Source organism: Tinamus guttatus, unplaced genomic scaffold (assembly GCF_059628265.1).
Source record: "Tinamus guttatus ecotype Peru unplaced genomic scaffold, ASM5962826v1 Tinamus_guttatus_pri_ptg000702l, whole genome shotgun sequence".
Taxonomy (NCBI): Eukaryota; Metazoa; Chordata; class Aves; order Tinamiformes; family Tinamidae; genus Tinamus; species Tinamus guttatus.
This window is the reverse complement of record NW_028289236.1, coordinates 1,148,333-1,158,067: the sequence shown is the minus strand read 5'-3', so window position 1 is coordinate 1,158,067 and position 9,735 is coordinate 1,148,333. Positions and strand designations below refer to the sequence as shown.

General features: G+C 48.8%; 1 long non-coding RNA gene across 1 annotated transcript; it reads right to left on the bottom strand.

Moving 5' to 3' along the window:
• Positions 1-796: 796 nt before the first annotated feature.
• Positions 797-9,101, bottom strand: LOC148591841 (uncharacterized). The gene is made up of 3 exons (XR_015914019.1): positions 8,987-9,101; positions 5,100-5,348; positions 797-833 (listed from the first exon to the last, which is right to left on the bottom strand). It is a non-coding gene; the product is annotated as an uncharacterized LOC148591841 (long non-coding RNA).
• Between the last annotated feature and the right edge of the window lie 634 nt (positions 9,102-9,735).

Genomic DNA, 9,735 nt, shown 5'->3' with positions numbered 1-9,735 from the left:
AAGTCGTAAGTGGGGAGGAATTTCTCAGCTTGCCAGATTCTGTGGGTTTTTGATGGCATCTGGTGTTTGCCTCTGGCACCTGAGCTGTAGTGCTGCCTCTGGGGGCTTGTCATTCAGGTGCTCCGCGTCCTTTCTGCATCCCAGCAAGGGCTGCAGCTCTCCTGTTGCTGTCTGTACACATGGCTCATGCACCAAGTGCAAGCTGAGGTGACAGCACAGGACACTATGGGAGGCAGTATCTGGTCAGTGAACTTGGCACGTGCAGGAAGACTTGGGAAGAAAACCACAAAAGAGCTCATTTGCAGTTAACCTGGCCACAAACCAACCCTGCCCCTCTGAAACAAAATCGATATATTCTACACCTTTATATAAAACTCACAGCTTCCCAGCAAAGTCTGTAGAAATCACTGCTTCCAGCAAAAAAACCCATGAGTAAATATCATCTCACCCTCCCTGCAAACTCCAGCCATTCATTCTTCTCTCCCTATCCCTGCAATGTTCACTGCCCATTTCTATCATCACAGTATTCAGAAGGTTTTCAGGGTTTGATCACCTATACATGTCTTCCTCACAAAAGGAATAAGCTTTAATTATTGGCGTGTTTGTGCTTAATATGGTTAATAACTAGGAGAGCATGGGGGCACCAATGTGCAGGAGAGTCCTTGATTTCCTGTACCTGGCCACTTCAGAAGGATCCTGCTTCCACGAGCTCCCGTCCCCCACAGTGTGACGTGGGTTATGCCTCTTGGGGCCCCATTGCAAGGAGCGTGGTGCAAGGAGAAGGAAGGAGAAGAACTTTTCCTTCCAGGGCTGTTATCTCCCTGGAAACGTCTCTGTGAAGCAACAGAACAAAAACAAATCTGTAAGTCAAGAAACACCCAAACCTCTAATCATGAGGCAGAGCCCAGCAAGAGTGCTGCCGTGGGACAGGAAATTTATATCACATATCAAACAAGAATTACGCAAAACAAAAGCAAATACGAGGGAACTCCTCGCATCTTGCTGCTGCTTCTTTTGCTGGCTGCTGTGATCTCTCTTTTAAGAGAGATCTTCCCAAACCAGTGCACTCTTCTCCCTTCCTAACACCCTTCCTGACTTTATTAAATTTATACACACCACGTTGTAAAGCGTTTCTCCATTAGGCCCTCGAGCAGATTAGCACATGGCTACAAGCAGTAAGCAAAGGATTATCCACCCCAAAACCTCTCTGGAAGGCCCACAGACAAGGATCTGATTGTGGAGAGGAAGACAGAGGCCACATATGAATTTGCTTTGGGAGACCAGTGAGCCCTCCTGTTCTCACCAGACACTGCCTTCCTGCAAGAGCTGACAAGATCTCTGCTCAGAATATCCAGCAAGAAGAACAGGGATGCTGTGCACCAGCAAAGCAGACAACGTCAGGGACCAAGCGACTGCCAGCCTGAGAGACATGGTCACACTGCTCCAGACAGACTATCTGCAATGCAGTACAATAAAAGAGTGACTTTGTGGCAGCCTGGGCTCTCTTGATGAGATGGTACAGAGCGCTACGCGGGCAGTTTTCCCTTTAATGGAGGGCACTCCCTTGGAACAAGCGCTTGGCACCAGATGAGTGAGGAATGAGATGGCTCTAATCCCATAATTTAATTAGAGCTGCGTGGAACTGCCTAACGAAAAGGCCACTTCCTGAGCAGGCTGCAGCAGCGCTGGGTGTCTGGCTGCTCTCTCTGGGCTGGCAACCTGGAGCCTCCTGCTCCCTGGTCTGCCGCAGAAAGGCAGTACAGTGATTTTCCACCCCTACTGTATCTTAATTTTCCTCCATATTGGATTTTGCTGTAAACCTCAAAATCACAATTAGCCAAAGGTGTCCTGGCACCTTTTCTTTGGCCATCCCAGGAGCAGGAATCTTGCCCTAAATCTTCAGGAGCTCTCCAGTTTATGTGGTGATTTGGGGAGCACTGACCAGCCCTCCAAATTATGATTTGGAGTCCTCCTCCCCACATGCACTCCCATTGCGGGATCCTTGCTATGAGACAAGACAGGACAACATGGGGTGGGCATTGCTTGAAGCACAGTTGATTCCTTCTCCTGGCTGGCCAGCACGTTGTTGCTAGAGGTTGTTGGTGGCCAGAAATGCCCCACACTCCTTGGCACCCCATCCCTTTGAAGAAGAGGTCCCACGCAAAGCTCCCTGGAAGGAAAGGATTGCACAACCCTATCCCTCTCTGAAGAAGGGAAGAGCCTGGCTTGTCACTTCATCTCCATCTTGGGCAAAGCAAACAAGCTAGGCCTGGTCTGAAATCCGAGTGGAATTGTCCAAGCACAAGGTTTTGGTCTGAGCCTTTCTGGCTCAACCACAATCCAAGAACGCCTGTGCCTACAGCTCCGAGCAGCAGCTCAAGCAGCCACAAAGCTCCCCGGTGCACAAAAACCCCACAAAACTCCCGTGCAGCAGCAAAAGCCCAGGCTGGCCAACAGCAACATGCTTAATTAACAGTGACTGGCTCCATGCCACATGTCTCCCAGGCCCAAGCTTGCACCCGCCCCAGTAATTGCTGCCCTATTATGTTTTCTGCATGCTCCAAGGTGAAAGAGAGCTTTGTACAGGAGCCCAGGGCAAGTCTGGGATGCAGCAAGCAAGCTGGCAGTGGGTTGCTTCTGCACATAGCCCTAATGTGGGGAGAAGGGCAGTGCTGAGGGATCTCGTCCTGCTCCTCATATCCTCAGTGAGGACTCATAACCCCATGGGAGAAGGGGGCAGAAAGAAACCCTGGCAAGGCACTTTGCACCCTGGCCATTGAGAGCTCCATGCCACCAGAGGATGTTGCTATAGCCCAGTGATAATATGTCAAACTGGGAAAAGGGACTCCTAGTTGCAAAATATAGATGCAATCCTGCTACGCAGACAAGGAAAGAATGGTCAGTGATAGAGCACTGTCCAAAACCATGGCTTCATGGCCATGTGGTGGTCCCCATCATACTTCCAGATGGTCATTTCTGTGGCTCTGAGGAAGGTCCTCTGTAGGCAGTTTCCTACAGCACATTTGGCTGAAGGAAATCCCCAGTGCTGGAGCATTTCCTGCCTCATTCACGTGGATTTGAAGCTGCAACAAGACCAAAGCCCTTCTATTTTCTCACTCATCTCACAACTTTTCTCTGAGTCTATACGTTCAACCCCATCGATAAGTCACCTGGTAAGAGCTGCTGGGGCCCAGCCTCAGGGCTGCCCTAGGCCTCCTTGGGGGATCCCACAGGCATGTTCCCCAGGCCTGAGCACCACCTGCCTGTGGTTAAACATCCCACCTGCTGGGGAATTCCCCATGAGGGAAGACCTGCAGCTGGGAGAAGCGCTGGAGTGGCTCTGGTATTCACAGTATTCGTTCAGTGGAGGCAAAGTTGTCTACTCCAGGATAAAGTTGCTTTGACTTAGCTAAGGCTTCTCCAACCACATTGAACTGAGTGTCCCTGATCTTAGAAGCTAAGCATGCCTGTCCTGCCCAATACATCTGTGGGAGATCACCCCCAAATCTCAGCTATTACAGGCACCAAGCAGGAGGCCAAGGTACTGTGAGATCCCACGCAGGGTAAAGGGGGAACAGAGAAATTTGGCAGAAGTGCTAGGACGAGAAAAACCCAGCACAGGAGTTCAGGTGAGGACTGCTAAGCTGACCATGGCCATCCACCTCTTCTCCAAGCTCAGATGATGCATAAAATGAAGCTTGAGAGCTGTTTGATCTTAAGATCTTGCAGTCTAAACTGATAAAGCAGATGTGGGAATGAGATCCTGCTGGTAGATAACTGCTCACCCTCCCTTCAACACGTGCACTGTTGAAATCCCCTATGCAGCAACTTCCTTACGGCAACATGGTGCATGCCTCTTCTTTACCAAGCTTAGCTTACACGGGAATAGCTTGTCTCTCAGGTCAAAATAAGGCATTCACACAGTTGTGGCTACCCACTCCAGAGCATTTACTCTCCCAGCACCAGTACATAAGGGTAAAAAGAGAGCTTAACAATAGCCAGTTGCTAGTGCCAAACTCAGGTTTCACTGAGTGGGCTCTATAAGGCATTAGGTAGGATTCTTGCCACAATAAGAATTTTCTTATTTACAGAGAACTTGCACAGGTTGTGGTTAAACCCAGTAGAAACAGAAGCATGACAGGAAGTTCCCAGCTCTGAAATCCCCATGCTTGCCCTGCAAGCAAGTTTTGTTCCTACAAACAACAGCTTCTCTCTGCCTCCTCCCAAGGTCACAGTTGATGTAGCATTTCTCACTTTCCTAGCAGATCCACTTCCCCCAAACTCATTTGTGAATCCCCTCGTCAGCTGCTGCATATTCCAGGTATTGTCACATACTGGCTTCCTTGAGCTGTAACCTCCCACCTGACACAGACAGACTTCTTTTCTCCTTCCTTTGAACACAAAAGAGAGTTTTCACCATATCCCGGCCAGCCCTGAGATTGTCCTTGGGTCCACAGTGAAAGTAAGCCAACAGCAAGCACTGGGATGATGGGAGGTAGTTTTGATTCTGACTGACAGACAGCCAAGGGAAACTCTCAACATCCTTCTCCTTGTCGCAAAGCAAGCAGCAGAAGCAAGTACTTCAGCATTTCTAGTTATTACCAAGCCAAATGCCCAACATTCATGTTCCTGCCTTGCTATGAGGCATTGGGTTACCCTTGCTAAAGGTGCTAGGTTTGTGGCTGTCCTACAGGCTGCAGCTGGACTGTGAGACTTTGTTTTTGCACCATGTCCTGCATGAGAGGTTTTCCAGGGCATGGGTCCTCTTCTGAGGAGGTAGGTAAAGGGGACACTGATCTGCTTCTCTTTTCAGAAGGGAGGGAAGACAAGTCAAGTCTGAGGCTTGTTGCAGTGATTCCTCTTAGCCTGACATTCTTCCCCATATCCCCTTCTGCCCTCCACAGACATGATATGCAACAAAGTGAGTCAAAAGGAGTTCAGAAGAGGTTATGGCACAAGCTGGACGCTCAGGAAACCAAGATTTATTCCTCTGCTCTGCATCAGGCTTTGAATGAATCATGAGTGACTCAGTCCATTTGAAACCAAGGGGAGGTGGGTCTCTAAACAGCATAAGAGGCAGAGGAGAGTTGGGCACTCACGTTTGCTTGTGGATCTTGAGGTTCACCTTTACGTATTGTCCTCTGGTGATGACAGGGATCTAGCAGATCTCCCCACTTGCCACGGTGGGCTGTGGGGTTCATTTCTGGAGGCCAGCAATCACTTCCATAGCCCACATCAGGCTGGAGACAGGCCTGGACCTGTAGTCATTCAGCATCTGTGCCTGGGGGAAGTTATCACTGTAATCAAGCCATGCATTTGGAGCCTGCCTCATCTAACCTTCAGGAAAGCTGAGGAGAAAGAGAAAAGAAAATCACCAGTAAAACAAAAGGTATTTCTAAATAATTGGCTTCCCACAACCATATTCCTAGCTAATGTCTGAAAATTTAAGAACATTCCACTCCTTTGTCATCCTAAAGTGCTTCTGGAGCTAAATAACTGCTTTTGGGAGGTATACAGTGCTATCTTCCTCCAGCAGGAAATTGATACACAGGATTTCTTCCTTCCTTTTCTGCATGAGGGACAGTGCAGCTGTTTCTGGCAGTGATAAGGCAGAATTTACACCAGCTTGTGCTCAGATCTGGAAAGCATTCCCAGTCCGAGGGAGAAGCCAGACTAGCAAGTTGGAAGAGATGACTACAGGAAGGGAACTCGCAGACCCGTGAGTCCAGCAGGGGAAGAGAAAAGAGAGAAAATGACAGATCACAAGAGGAGTGCAACGGGAGGGCAGAGAAATAGGTGCAGTTACGGATGGCCTAGCAAAACACAAGAGCTGCGGGAGAAAAATAGTCAGCGGAGGGAGTGTGTCAGAAGCCAAGTAAATCAGGCAGCGACATGGTAATTAGCCTGGCTCTCCTAGTGGAAAGGTGTTTACATCAGGAGGGTTTTCTTCTGGCATAAATCAGGGACGTGAGCAAGTGTTCATACAGACCTCGTGCCGAGGGTCAGTGCTCCTAACCAGGCTCTCTAACACACAGGGACAAAGATAGGCTACTTGGGAGGATGTTTAGACAGCTCAGATCCATCTGCCAGAGATGTCCTGCACGACCTTGGCTGAGGCCCAGCTTAGCCCACCTGAAGCCTGGCACGTTTTGGTGTGTCAGGGAGAGGCCACCCCAGGTCCGACTGCACAAGCAGGGTACTCTGCAGCACCTTCCCTCTGCTCCAAGAGCAACAGTTCGTCCAAAAACCTCAAATTGCAAACATGATGAGCCAGCCCACCTCAGCTGGTGCCAAGCAGATGAACAATCCTGTTTTTACAAGGCACATCCAAAGATTTGAAGGCTTGTGAGAAAGACTTTGGCCAGCATTTGTGGGGATATTATTAGGCTTTTTTCTTCAGTAACACATCCAGTCAGATGTCCAGTTTCCCCCTCCCCACGTCTGACCTCAGGAAAGGCAGTTGCTTACTCAGGATGACTAATCCGCATGGCCCAGCTTTCCCCAACCCAGGAATGACCCACACCATATTCATTCTCCAAAGCAAGGATCCAGGCTTTGGGTTTTGCCAGCATTTCTTACCCCAATCCCAACCAAGAGCAGTGACCTAGGAATACCGCCACCACTGTGATTCACCCTGTTTTACACCATTACATTTTACAACAATACTCTAAAGATGAGCGCTACATGAACATTTCATCTTTTCTAACATGGTAGAGAGGGACAGGGGTATCCCTAAATTAAGATACCCCACAGCAGGTCTTATCAGCAGACACAGTGAAATAGGCACCTTGATTTTCAATGTTCTCCTTGTGATAAAATGTCCTCCATAAGCTGCTGAAAATACTTTTTAATCAATGATGCTGACACTGGGAAAGAGGCCAGGTAATATTTCAGATCTGCTGAGACAACTGAGAGAATTCACTTCCTCCCCTACTGAATTTGCACCTCATAAAAATCTCTGTCCTCCGTGACTTACTTTAAGCTAGAAATGAAAAAAGATGGCACAAGGGAAGATGGTAAATAAAATACGGCTCATTAATAAAAAAAAAAAAAAAAAAAATCTTGCAAAAGCCCGATGTGATAGATGGAACCACTGACCATAACCAGGAAGCATTAAGGAAAATAGCTACTCATATACACCCAGCTTGAAACCAGTTTGGTCTGACGTGCTTACCGCAGACCCAAACCCTTCTGGCTGTGCGACAAACCTTCACAGCAAGTTGGCAACGGCTACATTTTATGCTGTGCATAATCACGACACTCGGGAAGTAAAGCTTGTGAGAGATTGGGTTCAGCAGCAATTACTCTGAGCTGCTCTTCAACTGCCAGGGCTTGGGCTGCAATCATAAAGTCACTTTCCAGAGGTTACTGGAGAGTCAGAGAATGGTGAGAGCTTTTGGATCTAAAATGCAGAGAGATGTTACAGGCCCAGCTGCACACTGACCTGACAGCACTGTCTTTTTTCAATGTCCACCTCCATTTAGCCACTTTTTTCTTCCAACAAGCCAGCCCCAACAAACTGGAGGTGCTGCCCGTGACTTTTGAGTGACCTTTCTTTAAAGCCTGGATTGGTGCCCCTGGCGAATTAGAGAGGGGCAGAGAGAACAACACTGCATTGAAGTGCTCTGCTTGCCAGTATGAGGAGCAAAAGAGCGAGGGTGCATCTAAGCCAGGCAGTGTACACTGAATATGGGCAGGTCAGAAGCAACGGCCTGCAAGTTCACAGTGTACACCCTGCTTCAAAAGGGGAAGCCAGGAGGAGCTTACGTAGGACTCAGCTAAAAGCGTCCATGTGCATGACACAGGAGGCGGCTTCTGGTTCGTAACAGGAGGCCAAGTGACTTAGTTGCGGTGGGTGGGGGTATAAGAGAGAAGGGGATGTGGTTAGGGAACAGGGCATGAGTCACGAGGGAAGCACATATGTTGATAACAGCTGGATAAACTCAAGACGTAAGGTCTGCTCTGGAGTAAACCCCGGCTGCACGGGAAGCAAAAACCCAGAAGACAGCAAGCCCAAGGGCCAGAGCTAAGGAAAGCTGTAAGTGCCTGGCACAGGCTTTTCCTATTAGTCTGATTGGGGTTTCAGGATGAACATCTCTCAAATCAGCACAGAGCTGACATGGTGTTGGCCACATTTGTGTCTCAGATTTTCCCCCCAGGGGCTGTGCACTATCTGCATGGGAGCTGGAAAGACGTGGGCACTAGAACATGAGGGATCAAAAAATTCACCCTTGCTGGGACACAGGCCCTCTTCACTTCCCTACCCTAGGGAACATCTACCCTCCACGGCAGAACAAGGCATCTTATGGCTGCCCAGCATCTCAGGAAAGAACACTGTGGGTGATGAGATGAAGGAAAAGCAACTCCCATCCAGCAAGGCAGTTGCATTTGTGTGTACTAGGACATACTGTATGGCCTGTGGCCCTCCTTTTGAAGTCAAAGATGGTTTTCAACTGTTACCTGAGGTAGTTTGGAGTCAACCTTTCTCATAGAGTTGTCGAGACCTCTCCATCACGGCCCTGTAATCTCACAGTCCTATGAGGGATACACCAACCTCTCCCATCTGACAAAGCACAATCTCAAGGGGATCTTGCACGCTCCTCTTTGGAGGGTTGGTTTCCTACAAGACTTCCGTGCATTGTCTTGGGCAGGAGACACAAACGCACCTCAGACCTAGGACAGTGCAAGCCGAGGGGACTGGCTGGAAATCTGCTGCTACCTCCTCTCCCTCATGACTCTCAAAAGCACAAGATAAGGCCCGAGATCCCCTTGAAGAAAACAACCAGGAGAGAGGATTGAGCGGCCAGTGCTGAAGCGCCTAGAGAGAAGTGGAGCGAAAAGAGGAAATGCACAGATGATTCAGACAACCCCCACTCCTGCTGAGATCGTGAACGTTCAGGCTAGCTGCTCTTCTGCTGAACCTCTCCAGCAACTGAGAGCAGATCTGCTACCATGCTCTGGAAAGGTGCAAATGAACTACACTTACCAGAGTGAATCACACACAGGATGTGAACAGCAGGGCCGCCCAAAGCGCTGGATAGTTTCCTGAGTGAGTCAGTTCAAGTTTGCTTCTCTACAATTTTCATTCGGCGTTTCAGGTGAGACCATGTGGGTGCTTCCCAGCTGCATTCCCACTTTCTCTGTCAAGCCATTTCCAAGGAATCATCACATTGCTCCTTTGGCCTTTGGGTTGCCTTTGAAAAAAAGAGAGAAGGGAGAGTTTTGCACTGACAGACCTTAGAAATGGAGCCTTGTAAACATAATTTCTCCATATTTATGCAAGCCAGGGTAGTCATGTAGACAAACCGTTAAGGAGAAGCTAGAAAAGTAAGAAAAGTGATTTACATGTTTTAAAAATGCACCGGAACAAGTGGGCTTCATTTCTTGCTGTTCTGAGTTCTTTCTTTCAAAAAAAGAAAGGATATCTGACTTGCTTCCTGTATTTCGGTAAGGCTAGAGATACGCTGTTTAGGATAGCAGAATACATCCACAGCATGCAAGCTAAGAGACCCTTCCCTCTCCCCATCAGGCAGTTGCTTGGCCTCTGTATGTCTTGTGAAATAAGAATGGGAAACAGGAAGGCCTTGGAGAAGGCAGCTCATTCCATTATTCCAAAGGAAACAGAGGAGGAGGTTGGTAGGAGGAAAGAAGAGGGTGCAGAGGGATGCAGCAGAGGCCAGTGCATGTTCTGGAAGGCTGGGGTGCTGTGAGCAGCAGGCCACCTCTGTGCCAAGG